Source organism: Rhinolophus sinicus, linkage group LG07 (genome assembly GCF_036562045.2).
Source record: "Rhinolophus sinicus isolate RSC01 linkage group LG07, ASM3656204v1, whole genome shotgun sequence".
NCBI classification, from domain to species: Eukaryota; Metazoa; Chordata; class Mammalia; order Chiroptera; family Rhinolophidae; genus Rhinolophus; species Rhinolophus sinicus.
The window spans coordinates 100,305,891-100,327,630 of NC_133757.1; the positions used below are offsets into that span (position 1 = coordinate 100,305,891).

The window sequence follows — 21,740 nt, forward strand, 5'->3', positions numbered from 1 at the left end:
CCCGAGTGTCCCTTGCCTCTGTAACCCTGGCTCAGAAGCCAGCATGCTCCACTAGTACTTGTTGAATCCGTATATTGACAGCAATGCTGTCATCATGGTCATTTTCTAATGCAGGCTGTCCCCTGTGATTACAACACATTCTAGAAGCAGCATATTAAAGAGGGATGGTCATCGTCCAGTGGGCCATGTTTACTTACTTGAACAATGTTGTGACTAATAAAGATAAGACCACCAGTAAGGCCCCCAGGTAGTGCCAAGGTTCTGCGATTATAGATAATGCTATAATGAACATCTTAATATGTAAGTACATTTCTGCATATCTGATTTCTTCATTGGGAGAGAGTCCTAGAAGTAGAATGACTGAGTTGGAAGCGTAAATTCTTATATCTCTTAGTACATGTGGCCAAGTTTCTTTTCCAGAAAGGTAACTGTGTCAGTTTCCAACTGTTGCAACAAATGACCACAAACTTCATGGCTTAAAACAACACAAATTAGTCTTAGAGTTTGGGAAGTCAGAAGTCCCAAAATTAAGGTGCCAGCAGGGCTGTGTTCTTTCTGGAGCCTCTGGGGGAGAATCCTTTCCCTTGTGTTTTTCAACTTCTAGAAACTGTGTGCATTTCTTGGCTCATGGTCCCTTCCTCCAGCTTCAAAGCCAGCAGAGGAGCATCATCAACTCTTTCTCTTTCTCTATGACGTTTGCTTCTGTTGTCACATTTCCTCACCTTCTCTGACTTGGACCCTCTTATCTCACTCTTATAAAGACCCTTATGATAACAGTAGGCCCACCCAGATAATCCAGGATAATCTCTCCCTCTCAATCCTTAATTTAATCACATCTGCAAAGTCTCTTTTGCCATGTAAATGAACATATTCACAGGTTTTCGGATTAGGACATGGACATCTTTAGGAGGCCATTATCATGTACCCACCAGAATTAAAGCATGAAGACTCCTTTTGAATAAGGGCAAAGCATAGTCTGAAGAATTAGGGACTTTGCTTATTCGTACTCAGAGGTCAACATGTACCATTAGGCCACGCTGGGCCCTTCCTGTCCCACGAGAAGAAAGGAGAGGGGGGAGAAAAAGTCTCCAGCAGATTGGCAAGCAACGGGCACTGCATCCAAGATATCCTGGTAAACAATAGTACCTTCTTAGAGAGGGAATGCCATCCCCCAAACTGAATGTGACTCACCAGCTTGATGTGGTGGCCTCGTTTCCTTTAACTTGGACATCTGATACAACAGCCTCCAACATTAATAGCAACGTTGATGGATAGCTGACAGCACATTTGTGCTATAGATCGTCTGTGCCTCATTCCTAGTGGGTGCTAAATAAATAATTTTGGAATTAAATCCCCTTTAATCCTGAGCCTAGATTGGCAGTCCCGTGAGCATTCACTTCTCTGCCTCTCCATCTCCTTGAGGTGACTATGGTCTCAGCTGGCTTAGGGGGAAGGAGATCCCACGCTTCTTATCCAATCCTTTTTTGTTGTTCTTGTTATAGAAAATGCTGGGACATTTTACCATTCTCTTGAGTTTAAAATAAAGTACCTCCAAATAAATTGAAGCTCCTATCTTGACTCTTCCAGCCAAAACAAGTTCCCACGTGTAGGCTGGCCCAGATGACCTATCGTCTGTACACATGAAGTATACATAATGTTCTTGCTCTAACAAGCATTTACAAGAGCAGAGGTGATCGGGAGGCTTTCCTGCCGTTTCTCATTGTGCACAGACACACATTTTGACTTTCACTTGGCCTCCTGGGTATCTTGCATGTGCTGGAGACGACAAATTCTATAGATGAGTAGGTGGGTGAAAAAGCACTTTGGCAGTTTGTCAAGATAACTATACAGCACTTAAAAAAAAAATGGGGTGGTAGAGAGATGCCATCCACATTAACTGGTGCTTTGAAAGCGGGGAAGGGTCAGGGATCGCAGCGCTCAGATGAGCAGAAGAGAGCTTGGTCAGCTCGGGAGAGAAGAGGCAGCATGACCAGTGGGGCCCCGGAACGTGGCCCCTGGGTTATGCACGGGCAGAGCAGAATGCTGCTGTCAGCTCCGTGACCAGCGGAAGTGGAGACCAAAGAACAGACTGAGTCATATTTACTGAAGAGACCATAGAACAAAAGCTGTAGACAGGAGCCTGTGCGGTGGGTGGGGGAGGGGGCAGGATGGCATTCACACTGGTTTTACTACCCCATTAGCAGTGTTCCTCTTTCCTCAAGTGATGGGCGATGTGGGATGTGGGTTCAGATAACCCACCACAGTTTCCATGTTCACCTTATCCTTCAGCGGGTGGTTTTAACCCTGTAGAACCAGGTGTGTGTTGAAAGATTTGCTTACAACTGACATTTTATTTTTCACCTACCCTTGTAGAATAAGCCTATGTTTTTAGTCAAAGGAAAATGTGTATGAAATTATCCTGGAAATTATAAAATGCTGATAATTTGAAGCTAAGCTTTCAATGGTGAAGACTAATTGGTGGCATGATTATATTCTTATTGTAAAAGATTTTTGTGGAAGCCCAGTTCTAGTCTCAGAGAGACCCTCTGCCCTCCGTTGCCCCCCGACAAGCAGAGGAATGAAAGTCAACAGATTTGGGGGCTAGGCAAGGTCTGCCTCTACATGACGACAGGACCTTAGGCAAGTCACTTTCCTGTTTCCTTATTTTTGTGTTTTTATTGGAAAAGTAAAAGAAACAACCTAGAAAATGACATTTCCCTAATTCCAAATTGGCCACTGTTAACATGTTGGAGACTGCTTTCTTATTTGTGAATACAGGTATTGGACTGGGTGATTGCCAATGTCCCTTCCAGTTTAATATTCTTTGATTCTATGACTAATTATTTCATGGGTCCAGTCATAACATCGATCATATCTGTCTCTTCACTGCTGCCCCACCAAATTCCTATATTTTTAAAAAGTTAGTGGTAATATGTTTAGCCATTGACACTTGTATTATATCCGACCTCTTGTAACCTTATTAGAAAACAGGTGTTCCCAACTTTTCAGCAGAAGGTTCTGTTCATCTTTCCCCTGAAGTCCTAGGATTAGCGGGTGGGGCATTCAAGTCCCTGAGTGAAGTTGCACCTCTCTCCCCAAAGGGCTTGGAAACAGATCTTCTAAGCCGAGTCAGAGCTTTGAGAGTTTCTGGTATCACCCATCTTTCCTGTTGGGATCCTTTTTATAAGGAGACTCTATCATCGCCTGGGGGAAGTTTCACTGAAAAGAATGCAAATATCTCTGGAATGTTTGTTCATCCTTGGCCAGACTCCCAATCTTCAAGATTTCAATTAACATCCAAATTCTATTTGTTGGTCTCGCTTTTATTTAGCTTACTGTAGATTACTGATGTTACATACTTTAATATGTCTTGCTGCAAGTAGCCTCCATATGCAAATTCAGCTCTTTTTCAGGCCATGACTAAACACATAACCAAGGAAGGATCTGTGACATAAACTTCACACACCTACACCCACGATCGCTTCCCTGGTACCTCTATCACACTGTGAGCATGTTCTGACTCATTTGTTTTCCTTATTGAAAGGACAGCGCTATATGCATTCCCAAGATGGAACTAGAAGAAACCTCTAGAACATTTCTCGGCTGAGGTTTTGACTAGGTGAAAAACCAGCCATCTTGGTCATGGTGCCCAATGGATTCTGTCCATTGAGGCCTTGGGAAGGCAAGTGACTGTCATCTCTCAGTGTGCTACAATTTGAGGACTAAAAGGGGCTTGAGACATATTGCAATCTAACCCCTTCACTTTACAAGGGGGGATGGGACCATATTTGTCCAAGAGAACTCTTTTCTTTTTTTAAATACACGACTTTTATTGCATCTTTAAAATATCACAAATAAGTCTGAGGCATCACTTAGCACATCTGTGGCTGGACACTTAGATCTTATTCATCAGGCTGCTGAACTGTTCCTTTTTCAGAAACACAGATACCATCCAGAAATTTTTCTGATGCCCTTATGTTTAACTGTTGTGGCTTGTTGAATTAAAGCAGCTGAATTTGATACAAGTTCAATATTGTTTCCTTCAAGAATTAACTCTTTTTTCTGGGCTTGAGATAATACTGAACAAGCAACACCTGACCTCATCCAAACCCTGTGGATATATTTTTCACCCAAGAAAGTTTGGATTTCAACAAGAGAACCGTTCTCCTGAGGAACAACACTGATGGGGAAGTGAGCACACACAGACCTCATCTTCTAACGGAAGTCCAGGCAACACCTTTATCATGTTCTGTGCATGACGACAGAGAGTGCGAACAATAGCCAGTTCCTGTCTATTTCCCCACCATTTGTCAACCCGCAGCCTCTTCTTTTCCTTTCCAAGGAGACTGAGTTCTACATTGATGTGATTGAAGCCCCCCCACAGGGTGCCTCTGGGGCCCTTCCCAATAAGTGTGGTCCCTTCAGAGTGACATCCATATTTTCTGGAATGTCCACAGTCTGATTGTCAAGTATGGTCTTCATCCTTACAGTAGATGCGGCAAAGGGCCAAGAGAACTCTCATCTCTAAACTTGTAAAACACTTTGACCTGCGTCAAGAATATTGACAAATATTATCTCCTTTGAGCTTTACAGCAACTCTGTGCATTAAACAAGTTGGGTGTTCTTAGCTCCATTTTACAGGTGAACAAAAGGGACTGTAGGGAAGTCCGAGTACTGAGTGGTAGACCTCAAGCTGATCCTCTGGCTCCCAGTGCAGCATCCTTACCATGCATGGCACTGCCTCTGGAGAAGCTAATCAGAAGATGGGTGTTTGCTTGAGGAAGAGCAGGTTCCAAAGGAAGAATAAAGAGGTAGAGATGGAAGGAGAGGAAAGGAACAGTTAAGAATTCTCCAACTGTGTGCTATGTATTCTGTTGTATTCTTCTTTCTATTTGTGAGTTCATATGATTGTCATAATAGTCCAGTGAGGCAAACATTCCAATCCCCTTGGAAAACAAAGGCTTAGAGAAGTTACAGAAACTTGACCTAAATCACGTGGTCAAGACAAAAAATAAAAAGGGTCTGGAATTGGATATATACATATAGATAGAGACAGATAGATATAGATATAGATACATCTTTAGACTACAGACTCTCGAGCCTTCTCTACTGTTCCATGCTAGCCAACACCTAAGAATTCCAAGTCACAGTGATCCAACAGAGAGCAGGATGTGAGCCTCAGCCCACTGTGTGGCATCTGGTCCCGTGGTCTGAGGCTGGGATGTCAGGATAGTAAGGATTGGAGACCGGTTAGGGACAGGGATGACCTGAGAAGCTGGGGGCTGTCCAGCAGCAGGGAGGAGCACCTTAAATGGCAGAGGAACCGGGGACTGGAAGAACAGAGGGCTGCAGGGAGTGAAGGTGGAGCGGGGGTGCGGGTGGGGCAAGGCAATGCCAGAGCATTGAAGAACCACCTCCAAATGGAAGAGACTGCAAGGAATGCAGTGGCTTTGGGGGGATGCAGGCTTGGTGCAGGGCAGGGCTGCGTGGGAGCAGAGAGGATTCTGCAAGGTGTCCTTCTGTATGACAGGCATCCTGAGAACAAGTGCAAGCAGAGAGATCCGGCCCTTCAAGAACCACCTACCCAGCCGCCCCCACAAAGATATTACCCATGCCAAGTAAAAGCAAAGCGGCACCCAATGTGGGCCCCCGGATGATGAGCCAGTATCTCTGGAGCATAATGCTGGCCACCTCTGACTGTTTACCTTCCTCTAGCTGCAGAGAGAAGCCAGGGAACTGTTTGTATTGTCTGCTGTGTTCCATGGACAGTGCTGGGAGGTGTGATCACACTTCCCTTACTGGTTGCTAAGCAACAGCATTAAGACGATGTGCAAGGCTGAAACTCTAGGAGGGGTGTGTGTGTGTGTGTGTGTGTGTGTGTGTGTGTGCATGGGGGAGGAACTGCAGAGTGGAGTGGAAAGAAAAGTGGGCTCAGTTGATTTTGCTTTGATTGAGGGATGTTGGCAGGTGAAGTTTAGGAAAGCCCTTAGGAAACATGGCTTAGGAAACATGGATTGCAATGCCGCTGAATTGTGGGGAACAAACTGAGAAATGTTTGGGTGTTCACGACATAGGAAGAGGACCAGATTCTGTTTAAAACTGCTCCCCAAGAACAGTATGTCAGAGTAGACAGGTTTCAGGCATCTGGTTTCACTAGTTTTCAAGTTCTGGGGTATTTCAAATTTATTTCCTCCATATGCTACTCAGCTCTCATTTCATGTAGAGATCATGTTATCTGAATTGGAAGGAAAAGCACCTTTGGTTTGTGAAACTGGAGGCCATGTTGCTAGGGTGGAATGCTGTTGAATCCAGCAGAACGGGCTGGTTCAAGAGAAAGGGAATTCTCCATGTCTGTGGGTATCTAAACCGACTGGACAACCACTTGCCATAGAGCTTCTTGGAAGAGTGGCCTTGAAAGAGAAGTAGGGCAAGAGGCAGCAGGAACAAAGGCAGGAGAGATGAAAATAAAGAGGATGCTCTGAGAAGACAAGGCAAAACCAGCTTAACTAGATGAAGGGGAGGTAGAATATTATGGGCGGAATTGTGTCCCCTCCAAAATTCCTATGTTGAAGTCCTAACTCCCAGCATCACAGAAAGTGACTGTATTTGGTGAAAGGGACTTGAATGAGGTAATGAAGGTACAATAAGGTTACTAGGGTGGGCTCTAATCCCATATGACTGATGTCTCTATACAAAGAGGAAATTAGGAAAAGGACATGAACGGAGGGAAGACCAGGGAGGACACAGGGTGAAGATGGACATGTACAAGCCAAGGAGAGAGGCCGCAGAAGAAACCAACCTTGAAGACACCTTAACCGTGGACTTCCAGCCTCTAGAACTGTGAGGAAATAGATGTCTGTTGTTTAAGCCACCCTGCTGGTGGTATTTGTTATGGCAGCTCAAGCTGACACACAAGAATGATGAGAAGCAAGGCTAGGAGACTGGACCAGAGACAAACTGCAGAGCGGTCCTGGGATCATGAAAGCCAGGCCGAGGAATTCAAATTTAAAGGGATTTGTAGATGAGTTTTACTGCGTAAGTTTAATTAGCAGAATATTTTTAAATAAAAGGGCTGTTTGGAGAGGGGAAAGACAAGAGCCCACAGTGACAAAGAGGCTAGAAGTCACTAGCTGAGAGGTCTTGTTTTTATGGACTGTTTATCTACTGCTGACCATGACATTTTAAGATGGTGACAAAATTACTTAGACAGAATTGGAGAGCCAGAAAGGCAGGGCATCTGAAAACCTTGTCACGAATGGAAGGGGCGAGGGTCCGCTTTATATGGTAAGCCTTGATCAGAGAATAATGGGGTGGGTGGTCCCTATCTTTGAGGCCTGTCACACTGAGAAGCAGTCATTATTCTGGGCTGTTGCAGAGGGCAATTCTAGCACAACGGGTGCCTTCTAGAGAGTTCAGCTCCGTGAAACAAAGAACCTACTAGCAATAAGAATTTCCCAACAATAATTAGTTTTCTGGAGAGACATTTTCCCCAAGTTTTCAAGGAAAAGAAGACCTTTCTCCATGAGATGGCGTATAGACCAGATGACTTTGCAGTCTACCCACTCCTTCCCCAAATAATTCTTGTTCAATGGAGGCATTTCTTGTCCTCTGGGATGCTCCACTTTTCTGTAATCAAAGGAAACTCTCCATCACTTTCTCCATTACTCGCAGCAACATGGTGAGCAGAAACCAAATAGTTCTATGAGAAGAGAGTAAAAATAAGGATCCATAGAACCCCTTTCGTGAACTCTTTCTTTCTCATCCACAAACGGGAAATGGAAATTCCAAGAGGGCAAATTATCTATAATGCATACCCTGGTCTTGAGTGACCAGACTTATAGCTGATCCAGGTTCTCCATAACTTCAGAATCATAGTGAACGGATTTTAAAAAGATACGTGGAGAATTTATCGCATGCCAGCCCCTGCCTAAGCTACTAGATAGGGCTGAGTGTGGATTTCAAAACTGGTAAGATGGTCTTACAGGGCTCACTGAGAGTCCGAGGGAGGAGGTGCCCATTGTCACCCAAGGCCATGTACTGGGAAAGCAGCAGGAAGAGCAGGGCCACTTATCCTGACTACAGGCAAGAGGAGAGCATGAAAGCCCCACAGAGGTGGTGCAGTTGAAAGCTGAGGAGGATTTCAAAGGGTGAAGAAGAAGAAGAAGAATGAGGAATAAGAAGCAATGAGGATCATTTGGGTAGAAGCAGCAGCCCTTCTGGCAAAGGTGGGAGATGTGAGTACGACTTTGGGAATGAGTGTGGACACCTTTGGGACCGTGTGCCAGACAGGCCAGTCACTTTGTACCCAGTGGTAGGAGCCTCTCCTGTTTCTCAAAGTTCCCCCTCACAGCCCAGAGCCCTCACTGTGACCTCCAAGGTCATGATCCCCTGATCTCGTTCACGGCAGCTGTGTATGTCTTTTATCCTGACTCACCTTCCTGTATGTGTCAACGCTCTCATAGGTTTCGTTTGTTTTTTATGCCTGAATCAACCATATGTAATAGAACTTGTCTACTTCTCCTCAACTTTTTTGATCAGTTAAAAAGTAGCCTTGCCAGAACATCAGATCTGAAGTCTGGGGAAAGCAACTGCTTCCTGTCACGAGCAGTGAAAACTCTAGCCCGGGCTCAGTTTGCCTTTGCTGGGGAATGGGTGCGTGTTCCCACAGAACTTGCTCTCCAAACCACTAACAGCCTCAGGCAGAGCACTGCTCCACACCGCATTGGTCGCAGCTCCTCACCTTCACCTTGTGGCTTACCACGCAGGCTCACTCAGATGTCAACATGGGCAGTCCTCCCCCAAGGACGTAGCATCTTTGTTTAAACATGTGTAAAAGATGATGAGGTTTCTATTCCCTTAGGAGAGGGTCAGCAGAATTTCTCCAGGAAGAAAACTGTATTTGCTTAGAAATATGCCTATTGTGGACTGAATGGTCGGTTGTATCCACCCCAAATTCATATGTTGAAATCCTCACCCCCAAGGTGAGGGTATTAGGAGGTGGGGTGTTTGGGAGGTGATGAGATCCTGAGAGTAAAGCACTCATGAATAGGATCAGAGACTTGACAATAGAGACCTAGAGACCTCCCTTGCCCCTTCTACCCTGTGAAGACACAGCAAAAAGAAGACTGTCTATGAACCAGGAAGCAGGTTCCTACCAGACATAGAATTTGCAAAAACCTTGATCTTGGATTTCCCAGCCGCCAGAAATAAATGTCTGTTGTTTGTAAGCTACCCAGTCCATGGTACTTTGCTATAGCAGCCCCAAACGGACTAAGATAATCACCAAATCACTGTAGTTACACAAAGCGCGGGGAGCCTGGGCAGGTATAATTTGTTTGTTGCTTTGGAAAAGGAAACGAAGGAGGAGGGGGAGGAGAGCAGAGAAAGAGCCAAATGCGGCAGGATCCGATCCTCTCCTAACACTCTTCCTCCCACCTCCAATTCTTCAGTAAGACCCACAAAATCAAACGTTTGGTGTGGTTGGACTTCTTGGGGTAATTGGTCAACGGGCTGAGTTCTGTGCCTGGGAGTGATGTGACTGAACAAGACCTGACAGCACAGAGGTGGCCAGAGCACAAGGAAATGAGTCTAGAATTGGCAGAGATCCTGGCACAGGACCTTGGGCTGCCATAGGCTGCGGAGCTGGGGTGTCTGCCAAATGTAACAGACAAGGGGAAGGGGTCCCAGGTGACATTTCATTATACATACTTCTGTCTTCTAATAGTGTATGCTTTTGATAGAAACAATTGCTAAATGTGCTGAGTACTTCCGTGCAAGGCACTCATGCTAAATGCTTTATACACATCAATATGTTATCTCTTTTTAATCTGTGCACTATTTCTTTAAGGAAAGTGCTACCGTTACCAACGTTACCACTTTATCACCCCGTTTGGCTGGTGGGAAAGCTGAGGATTAGAGGGGTTAAGAATGTGCTTGAGGCCACATCTCCAGGAAGTAAGGAGCCACACCTTGAGTTTGAGGGCTTGCTCCTAACCATTATGAACATTGTCTGCTGATGGATTGGAAGTTGTTTGTGTGAAGACGGATGTTCCTCTGCCTCCAGAGGGAGGCTGGATTGCTCCACACTTAAAGGAGCAGTAATATCAGGCCCAAGCTTGTGCTGGGAGGGGAGGAATTGGGTGAGGGGAGGATTTGGAGTGGGGAGATGGCACACAAAGAAGTCAGCCAGCGAGCTTGCCATTGTCCTGAAAAGTGCAAGACGGGGTCACAAACTGAGTGGAGGAATCCTTTCTCCAACCTTAGGGCACTATTTTCCTTCCTTTAGCCGGGAGACTCAGTGGACCAGGGGAAAAAAAGGAAGGCCAGAAGACAGGGGACAAGGTTCACGAATACGGTAGAGGTTGGTGAAGATAAGCTATGACCTGTTCAAGGCACGTTCTCTGGGTCTTCCCAGGGAGACCTTGTCATTAAAGAGTTGTAAGAGATAGCAAAGGGCAGTGGTTCTGAGGGATGTAACTGGGTCACTCAGGTTTCTGTGATTTGTGTGGATCCTCAGGTCAGGGGCCACTACCCGCCTGGGGAAACTCAGTGGCTTCATTTGAGAAGAATCAGGTAAAACAGCAAGAACTAAAAGACAGCTTTGGGGGATAGGAACCAAGTCTGGAAGTTCTTCAAGTGTTGAAGAGGGCAGAGTAGGTGGGGGCTTGGTTATCTGTTGACCAAGAACTGGAAGGGGTGGAGCGGGAAGAAGTACAGGAAGAAGCAGAAAAAGAGAAGGATCCATCATGAAATGAGACTCCTGAGGCTGATTTGGATGCCAAAGGCAGCACATTTTTGCCCGAGGAAAACACTCTTAATACGGCTCTGGGGGTGGTAGTTCCCTAAGTGATACAGATGAGTAATCACATGATTTTCAAGGCTAATGCACCCGTTGACAAGTCTGGCATCCAGCCATGTCATCTCATGGCCCGTGTTCAGCAGAAGCCTTCTCTTCTCCACCTCTTCAGCCTTTGTGAATACATTTCAAGAACTAGGGGCCAGGAAGGGCCAAAGTAAACAGGTCTCGGTTTGTTTTGCTTTGTTTTACAGAGCTTCACGGTGATTGGCAGTGACTGAGAGAACACCTCCTACAATGTCCACTGAGGGCTGACACAAGCACCATGGCTGTGACCTCCCAAATGTGTAGTCTCATGGGGAGAAACGATGCTGTGCACTGAATGTTTGCATGTCCCCAAATCCATATGTTGAAGCCCTAACCCCCACTGTGACTGTGTCTAGAGATGAGGCCTTTATGAGGTCCTAAGAGTGGGCCCTGCTCTGATAGATTTAGTGCCCTTATGAGAACAGGAAGAGCAACCAGAGGTCTCTCTCTCTCTCTCTAAACACACACACCAAGGAAAGGCCGTGAGAAGACACGGCAAGAAGGATGACATCTACAAGCCAGGAAGAGGGCCTTTACCAGACACTGACCATGTTGGCACCCTCGTCTCAGATTTCCAGCCTCCAGAACTGTGAGAAAGTCAAAGTATGTTGTGTAAGCCACACAGTCTATGGGATTTTGTTATGGCAGCCCGTGCTGACGGAGACAGAGGGCACACATATAATCAAAGATGAAATAAGGCAGAAGGAAAGTCTTATCAGAGTCAGGAAGAAAGCTGAGGGCACAGAGGGGATGGTGAGATGAAGCCAGACGGAGGGTACTGGGGGAAGGGGCATGCAGAGGTGGCATTAGGGTTAGGGCCCAATGGGGTCTGCGAGGTGGGAATGTAGGAAGCACGGGAGAGGCAGTCCTGACTGAAAGAGGACCCTGGACAAAGGCCCGAAGCTGGGGAAAGTCCACCAAGCCCTCAGGGGGCCTCGAGCAGATGAAAGGTGGGGCTTGATGGCAGAGCCCGTGGAGACGCGGTAGGTCTTTCGACCAGGGTGGGCATCAAAACCATGTTTGGAGTGTTAAGAAGAAAACAAAGCAAAACCAAAACGGGAAGAAATGGCTGCCTGGGTCTAATTGTAGATGGGGGATTCTAACACCCCCCCCTAAAGAACAGAACTGGCTCTACACCAGCGGTTCCTGGGCCAGCAGCATTCACATCATCTGCAAAACCATCAGAAATGCAGATTCTTGGGACCCGGCCAAGATGGGATGCAGCAGAAACCTTGGAGTAGGAGTGGGTAATCTGTGTTTTCAAAAGTTGTCTCAGTGATTCTGATGTCACTGACCTTCGAGAAGCTCTACCTTGCACTATACTGGAGGGTCTGGGTTGCTTCCCCTCAGAATGTTCTCCAAAGTATATTCATCCAGGGATCAGGAAGTCCTCTGCCCGTGTGTCTCTTTTCGCAGCAAATGACGTTTTGTGTATCTTGTGTTCATTTGAATCCCTGCAATGCCCCTGATTTCCACAGGTGTCAGAGACCATTTCTAAATTAGAACTTTCCCCCTCAGATCTTTTCCCTAAAACCTCCTCAAATCTGAACAAATGTTTACTGAGTACAAATTTCACATCCTGATATTTGCTGGAATATAATTGGGAGACAAAAGGGCACAAAACAAGATCCTTGCCTTCCACCATTCCATTTAGCAAGACATGTACTTGTGAAAAATAATTTTATCTCAAGACAACATGTGCCTGGCATCAATGGCTGGTATAGCCAAGAGTTCTGGGAGGAGGGGTGCCGGGAAGGTGGACAGTGAGTTTCTGTCTCATGCCCAGTCTCTTTCCCTCCACCAGAGCCTTCCAGGCCTGAATAGCCTATATGTTCCATAATTCCTGGGGAATACCCTGTTCCTACTGTTGGGGCAAATATAGGGGCCTGTCTGGACCCTTGCTTTCCAGGTAGGTGTCCTCTTCACAGATTCCCCATTCCTGCAGACAGGGCACCATCTCACCATGGGCATTTGCCCACAGGAGGCAGGTTTGTTCTTGCTCATCGAGCTAAGCCCCATTCTGTTCTCTCTGCCTGACTATCCACCGCACACACATGCACAGGGGAAAGAAAGCAGGAAGTGGACTCTTCCTCAGGGCCAGGCCTGTGGGCCAGCCCTCGCCACCACCCTCTCTGGCCAGTCAGCAGTGTGGAGAGCTGTGACACCCAAGCCGACAGCAGGAACTCCTGGCCATTGGCACGGCCCTCCGGCAGCCCTTGGCCACACCCCAGAAATGACTGACTAGGTTTCTGAGCCAAGCCTTCTCTGTGCTTGGCACAAGAGCCGCTCTGACCTGGGGTCAGAGTCCTCTTTTCCAAAACAAAAATCTGACTCTCTGTCCTGCTTTAAAAGTCCTATTAGTTCTATATCCTCTATATATGTTATCTTATATATCCTGCAGCTTCCTATTGTTAACAGAATAACATCCAGTGCCAGGCGACCATAATAAAGGGCTTCTTTGCATCCGTCCAGCTTTATTCCCACCTCCATCCTGCTGGATTCAGCCTCCCTGAGCTGTCCACACTCTTTGGTGCCTTCTTACCTTTAAATATGCTGTGCTCTGTACCTGGAAGAGCAACTCACTACCCTTTCTCTGCCTGGTGTACTCCTATCCATTCTTCAAATCCCTTCCCAGCACCACCCCAGTTGTAAAGCCTTTTAGCCACACTCCCACCTTGGTAAAGTGGGTAGTTCTGGCCTTAGTGCCTCTGGCATTTGACCATCCTTTAGCAGCACATCTGGTTTTACTGTGACTGCTTGCTTGCCCTGTTCTGTCCCCTTGAGGACGGTTTCTTGTTCACGTTTGTATCCCAGCGCCTAGCACCGTGCCTGGCCCCTAGTAAACTAGGTGCTACGTAATGTGGAGCTGGGCCTCAGAGTCACCATGTCAGAGCCACTGATCCCACAGCCTCAGAAAAGGAAACGGGGTTTCGAGGAGGAAGACTATAGACTCTCCTTCCTTGCAGAGGTTTGAATACCAAGGGAAACACCCACCTGGGGGGACAGCTTAGACTCAGTCCTGTCATGACCCAGAAGGAAGGACTAGCTGTCACTGTCACTGGGATCCTGTCTAGGAAGGGACTAAAGTGCTATGGACCCGGAGCCTTGCCCGGTATCTGCAGACCTGAACGTCTCACTTTCTTTACAGACCACTGAGGGTAAAGGATGGAGCCCAGGCCATGTCCACAAGTCCCTTCCCCGTCCCCTGCTCCCTGACCCCAACTCCAACCACACACACACACCCTCCAGAGTAAAGGTCGCAGGAGCCTGTCCTTCTGTAGCTGCTATGAAGGTCTTTGTAAGAGCAATATTATCTGTCACACCTCCTCTAGGATCTGTGCCTTTACAAGCCACCTCCACAGCTCATGTCGCTGTCACGTCTTCAAATGTCTGGCCATAGCTTCCATTCTCGTCCCTTTGCCCGCTATTCTTTCTCTTTCCTTTTCTCACTCTGACCCAAACTCCAGAGTCCTATTCTCTAGCTCGTGTGGGGCTTCTTAACACGTTGCGTACGGCGGGGTTTAAATCCCTCGTGAAGATTCTCGTGATCCGTATGCAACGTGTTAAGAGAAGAGCGGAGGGGAAGAAGGGCAGCGGCAGTCTCTCTCTGTGGAATTTGCTGGTGAATCACCAGTGAGTGTGGTTTGTGAGATGGATGCGACTGTCCCACCCCAGAGAAGGGAGAAGGAAATGCCGCTAGCACCAGGCCACGCAGGAGGCCGCAGCAACCCCAAAGCCCTCACGCGGGTGGGAAGGGCTGCAGTGGACTCGGGGCCTGAACCAGGCAAACCCTAAGGCAATCCTGGTATCATAGCATAACCCTAATGGTAGGTCCTACTCCAGCAACTATTACCCGGAACCAATGTCACGTTATCAAATGCTGCAGTCACGTTAGCGGATCTTTGGGCTCCTCAGCTGCCTCCAGAAAACTCAGGTAGGTTCAGGTTCTCCCATTTTAAAGGAAGATGATAAAGATACGCCAGGCAACAGGAAATACAGTGTCTCGTTTTCAACCTGTCACTGCGAACCTGTTTTTAAAACAATTTTATATACGATTCTATATATTTTAAAATAAGACCAATGCTGGTTTTCTGGGTGGGAATTAAGAGGGAATAAAGAGGGTCAGATTGGTGTGGTTGCGTGGTTAACTGGCCTAGCCTGTGTTCCTTCTTTTGTTCATTCATTTCTAGAGTCATTCATCCATCTGTCTCACCATCCATCCATTTTTAAATATTAAACATCCTTAAACATAAGGTAAAGCTCTCCCCCCACCTAATTATCTGTCAGAAAAGAGAAGTTTACATTCTAGCTCTTATAGAATCCTTCATAGTATGCATTTCTTTCTCATTTAACATATTTTGAACAAAAATACACTGTTTGGGAAAAAAATATTAGCCTGACACCACTTTGGTCAATGTAAGTTTTGGATGCTTACAAACATCACTGGATAGAATTTTTTTTAAAAGCACGGTAATATAATGTAGATTTAGTAACTCTTCTTGGGGGTATAGTCTCACAATTACAAGTGCTACATTTTGTTGTAAACAAACATTCAAAAGATCATTTTTTAAAAAGCAGCACACTAAGTGGTTATATGGTCGATACCAAAAAGAAATACCTTCTAAAGGATTTGATTAGACATTTCTCAAAAAAAGACATACAAATGACCAATAAGTACATGAAAAGATGCTCAACATCATTAATCATTAGGGAAATACAAATCAAAACCACAGCAAGATACCACTTCATACCCACTAGGATGACTAAAATCAAAATTAGAGACAATAACAAGTGGTGAGAATGGAGAGAAATTGGAACCATCACGCATTGCTGATGAGAATGTACAAAGGTGCAGCTGTTGCGGAAAGCAGTTTGGCAGTTACTCAAAATGTTAAACACAGGGTTACCACACGAACCAGCAATTCCACTCCTAGGTGTATACAACTAAGAGAAACGAAAACATATGCCCACACAAAAACCTGTACACGGATTTTCATAGCAGCATTATTCATAATGGTCAAAGAGTGGAAACAACTCAAATCTTCATCAACTAATAAATGGATAAGCAAAATGTGGTGTATCCATACAACGGAATAGTATTTGGCAATAAAAAAAGGGAACGAAAGAGTGACACACGCTACACCTTGAATGAACCTTGAAACGTTATGATAAGTCAAAGAAGCTCGTCACAAAAAAAGTCAAGATGTTGCACAATTCCATTTATAGGAAATGTCCAGAATAGGTCAATCCAGAAAAGCAGGAAGTAGATTAGTGTCAGGGACTGAGGGGAAAGGAGAATAAGGACTGCTGATGGTATGAGTTTCTTTTTAGGGTGATAAAAATGACACTGCAAGTACCTAGTGGTGATGGTTGCACAACTCTGTGAATCGACTAAATTCACCAAACTGTACATTTTAAAAAGATGAATGTATGGCGTGTGAATTGTATCTCCAAAAAGCTGTTATTAAAAGATAAATAAACACCTTCTGGATTAATAAGAGCCAACTCTCCTTTGACTATCGGGAGGATGCTATAGGCCAGCTCACAGAGAGCTGATTCACAAAAGGTGGCTTTAGTCATGAGAAGGACGCTAATGTCCAAGATGTGAGTGAAGTGCTGCATTTTAAACAGGGAGAGTGGGGACAGAGCCATAGTTTTAACTTAATGTATTATTTTATATAGTAGGTGATGTACAGAACATGTGTCAGCAAAATAATATATTAAATATTACCCTAAAACATTTACATATTCACATCAGCCTTTTTAATTTTTAAACAACCCCCTTATTGGGAGGCACACATATGTTCAGGCACACATTGTACTCATCGATTGGTGACTGACTGTGTGTAAATCACCAGCCGTGTCCAGTCATAACACCTTACAGAGAAGGTTCTGACGTCCACCGAGTTGATAGTCTAGTTCGTCTGAATTAAAATGGAACTCAAGTTTGAGGGGATTTCTATGAAAAGTTTGTAAATCTGATGACAAAACATGGTGCGTTGTTCTTAATCACAGGCGCAGGAGGTTCATAAGTTGCCTGGAGTCCAGACGAAAGCTCTGGACTCTCCTCCCACAAACCTGTGCATCTGCTCTCAGGGTGGCATATATACAACACCCCCTGCCCTCAACAAATACACTCCACATGGCCCAGGTTGGATTCCTTCCTCCGAGATCATTCTTTAGTGAACCCACGTGAATCTGGAGACCTGGAAAAGATGACCTAGGCCTCGGAGACGCAGGGAAGGCCAGGGCTCTCTGCAGAAGGGGGTCAATGGCCCGGCAGGCACCCGTCCTCCCCGTGTCAGCCCTGGGAGGGTCTCCGTTTAACTGGTTTCCATACTGCCCCTTCACCTAAGATCCATTTTAAAGAAAGCTCCGACTTGAGAACAGTCCAAACCCCCCTTTATTGCCTGTACAAACGAAAACCCAGATGACTCACCCAAGGTCATGTGGTGGGAACGTGACAGAGCCGCCAGCGACCAGACTAGGGGCTCCCAGTCCCAGGGCAGGGCTCTGTCCCTCACACCTCTCGCTGGGAGTGAACACAGGTGGGCAGCTAAGTGTTTTATCAAACAGGTGCGGGAACGGGTTTCCTACACAGAGTCAGGTAAAGAAGGAGGGAGAGGACTCCGAAGCACGCTGGGGACAATGGAGGCCACCCTCTGGAGATAAAGGAGCCGATACGGACTAAGCGTTTCCAGATCTTGGGATTGCAGGAGCCAGAGACCTCCAGGGCAGTTACCATGGCAAGCCCTGTACCCACGTAGTTATGTCGAAGTCCAGGCTACGAAAAACTGCCAAACTCTGCCTTGCAAATCTCTCTCCTGCGTCCCCAAAAGCAATTTCACCCTGTTCCAAGGCTCCTTGCCTTGTTTTCCTACCCCTTGTCTTTCTCCTGCCATTCAGCCTGGCCTGTCAGGCTCAATAAGCTGCAGGATGAGGGAAAAGGGAAAGGCAAGGATCTCACGGATTAGAGAGACACAGAAGGAGCTTAGCAGGGAGATTATGGAGCTCCTGCTCTAAATGCTGACTCACACTCTCTGGGTTCTAGAAACCTCCACATTCCAGAGAGGCAAGAGGCACATCCTGACCTCTGGGGAGAACGTGATCCTGCTCCGGTGCAACTGGCTGCTGTGTCACCCAGCACAGGGCATGAGGAAAGATCACATCAGGCCCCAGTGAGCCAGTAAGTGCAGAAGGAGGGTCATAGGAACCTTAGTCCTGGACTCGGAGGGAGTTAGGAAGGAGAACCAAGGGAAAGGCACCTCTCTGCCCGGGAGGAGTTTCACATCCGCAGCCCAAGCCTGGAGGCTGCAGGGGAGAGACAGGCTTCACAGGTCCGGAGCTGAGCCATCAGGAAGTCAGACTGTGGAAGCTGGAAGGGGCTGGTGTTCCAGGCAGGACACAGGACTTGAGCAAAGATTTGATGGGAACCAGCAAGCAGATGAGGGAAGGACAGGGGAATTAGATTAGAACACTAGACAAAAAGTCAGATTATAGAGGGCACGGAGTAGTACATTTAAAGGGTCTGGATTTGCCTAGAGGCTCTTTGGAAACTAGAGCTAGGAAAGGGAGAGGCTCTTAAGTACGTGGTAGGTGATATTAGGTATTTCTATGGCTCTATCCTAGGCTCAGTTAGTGCCGGGCCGGCCAGGATAAAGGGGAGGAAGGAATGAGAGGCATGTAGAAAGAATCTGTAGGACTGATTAGTGAGGGGGAAGATATGAGTGGAGAAAAGCGGAGAAGTGGAGAAAGAGATGATAACTCCAAAGTTTTTGACCCAAGTACCTAGGAGAACGACTACTGCACGAGCAGGAGGAGGGATGGCAGGAGGAACAGATGGTCTGGTGTGAGAGAATGACAAGTTTAGTTTCCGACATGTAGCATTTTGGATGAGTTACTCTAGTGGAAATGTCTTAGAGATTCTTGGAAGTGGAGGGCTAAAGCAAGGGAGGAGAGTCAGGCTGAAGATGGAGCCCCGGCGTCCTCCGGACTGATGAGGGTGGATGGGGGCAGGTCTAAGTGTGTGCTTTTCCTTGCTTCTGGAGGAGCTGCCATACAGAGGTTGCCATTAGACCTGTAGACAGGCTGACATTTAGTGCATCCCTAGCCAAATTGATGGGAAAGGACTTATCTGTGAATCAAGAACACGGAAGAAGGAGAGGATAATGGAGAATGGAAAAATCACGTATATAACCTAAACAAGGTGATACTCCCATAAACCCTACATCTTTTACCTTCATCTAAGGACCAATTTCAACCCAGAGAATGTAGAAGCTCTAAGTGACCAGCAGATCCTCTCCAGGACCCCCAAATCATCCTGATTACACAATGGATTCAGACTCTTAAGACTTGAATTGGCATAATAAGTTCCTATCTGCTCTTCCTGCAGGCTCTGTTCTCTCCGATCCACTTTACGTGCTGCTCTCCAAATCTGATCATGGCCCCTTCAGCCAAGTTGATACCACAACAGCACCCTGAAGTCTTCAGAGTAAAGTCCAACAGCTCCCTACAGCCTTCAGAATAACATCCAAACACTGTAGCCGCCATGTTTAAGCTTTATCTTACTTTCTGCAATTACCTTATCTTTAGTGCCCTTGGATACCCTTGGCTCCACCCAGAATGAGTCATTGGAACCATGCCTTCGCACTACCCCCTGCCTTTATTTACACTATCCTTTGACCACAACTACCATCCTAAGTTTCTTTGGCGATACCCTAACTCATCCTTTCAGAGCTTTTCCAAATTCCTCTTCCTCCAGGAAGGATTCCCAGACTCCCCAGGCAGAGGTAATCTCTCCATCCTTTGACCTGATAGCACTTCATCAGTGCCTCTTTTATGGCACCATAATTCCCTGTCTTGTCTAACAGTAATTTATCTTTATGTGTTACCTCCTCTACCAGACTGTAAACTCATTGAAGTGACACAGTCCTTCGAATGTGGGGAGAGAAGACTAGACCCTGAGAGGGACAGGGGTGAAGAAGAGGAGAAATGTGATACCAATGCCTAGAACAAGTTACGAATGAGAAACCCAAAGCTCAGAGGGGCTACATAACTTGGCAATGTCCCACAGGTAGAAACCCACATCTTCCTGACTCGAAACTCTTCATTTTTCCAGGGAGAGTGCCTGCCGGGTGGTGATTTACGGGGCATTTTTCACACAAGTCAACTATTTGTGTCCGTGTCCCTATGAGGGATGCAGTACCATTTCTTCTGTCCCAAATGAGAAAGTGAGGCTGGGAAGAGTGAAGAGACTTACCCAAAGGCACACAGCTAGAGCCATGTCTCCTGACCCCCAGACTGCCTTTCCACCTCCCCAGGCTGACAAACTGCCTGAGCGAGGAACTGCTGCCCATCTTGAGCTGGGGACTGAGGAACGTAACCAACCTAATGAACCGTAACAGGATGCTCGTGACAGCGCCTTGATCTCTTATAACCAGACTGGAGCAGGAACTGGGGGTGGGGAGAGTGTTAACCTGAGCTGAACAGAGAAGAGCTGGGCTCTCACTGCAAGTGCTCCAGAGAACAAAGACATGCTTGAGGTTAGGGAGGAAGTAGGGGGGCGGGAAGAAGTGCATTCATTTAAAAACCAGGAAAAGATGTGATGCTCCAAGGGCCAGGACGAGAGGAGGGACCAGGTGGGAAAAGGAACCCCAGATAAGAGCAAAGCCCAAACTCAGGGCAGAATCCCCAGCAGACTGTCCAGGAGCTCCCTGGGCCCTGTGCATGTGTCCAGTGGGATTGCAATAGGGTACGGGGTGTCTGAGAAAGTTGGGAGGAAGTGCCTCAGAGATACCAGGGGCATGAAAAAGGGGTTCTGTGGCCCTGCTGCACTCAGTGGTTGGGAGAACTGGCCTGGTTGAAAGGGAGACTAGTCCATGAGACAAGAATTACAGCCAGTCTAAGTTCTAAACCCTGGGCAAGGTGCATTCCTCTGAGCCCCCCTCTCTAGTGAGTGATGCCAGATTCTGTGTAGGTTTCAGAACATAAAAGGGAGGAAGGGGACTGGAGAGGAGGAAAATGTTAGTGAACTGTAGCCAAGGCAGAAAAGGGGAAGGCTCACGCTTCTGTGGGTAATGGTGGGTCGTAGTTCTAATCACATTGCCTGGCTTCTTACGAGCAGCAGGTGCCTTCGTGCTGGGCAAAGGCAAAAGCTGGGGGATATCTGGAAAACCAGAGGAGTGTCCGTTTCTGCAGCCCACCCACAGCCTGCCTGAAGGGTCCCTGGAGACAAAATCTTGTAGTCCTATCTCTCTACTCGTGCGTCTAGGTAAAAAGTGCATGGGAACATGCAGTCTCCAGTTTGCTCTTAATCAAACTGTCATCGTGAGTAATAATTATACCTTGGGAAACAGCAGTGACTCAAAAATCTACCCCTCCCCCACTGCCACCCCCTCACACAGCTCAGAGCTTTGCACACGGTGCTAAAAACCCCGGAAAGTGAAGCCACCATTTTTTCCTGTCCATCAGCCCTCTCAACACCTTAAATGACCATTCGGACTCCCCTGTCTGATGGGCAGTTGGAGAAAGTCTCTTTTCTGGCTAAAGAGCTAATTAGGCGTGGCTGTTCATCACACACAGTGAATTGGGGGGGGGGGGTAAGAAGCAAATACTGTTGTCTACCTGACGCGTGTCCATGAGACAGCACCCATGAAAAGCCTGCCCCTCAGAAGACGGCCTTTTCCCTCAAGAAAAAAAAAAAAGGTGCTTCCCCATCAGCTCAGATTAACCATAAGTATAAAGATGTAATGAAAAGGAGAGCTCACACTTACTGAATGCCTACTGTGTGTTGCCTGTTAAAGGACGGAGTGTTTTATGCACAGTCAAGGCTATTATTAAGCTGGTGCATACGGCCATC

At 46.7% G+C, this 21,740-nt stretch overlaps 1 protein-coding gene and 1 pseudogene across 2 annotated transcripts in view; both read right to left on the bottom strand.

The window, feature by feature from the left end:
* PTK2B (protein tyrosine kinase 2 beta) overlaps positions 1 to 21,740 on the bottom strand; it is a 108,425-nt gene that overhangs the window by 82,191 nt on the left and 4,494 nt on the right. The gene's annotated exons all lie outside the window — the stretch shown is intronic.
* Positions 1,332 to 4,733, bottom strand: LOC141572860 (large ribosomal subunit protein uL6 pseudogene; annotated as a pseudogene).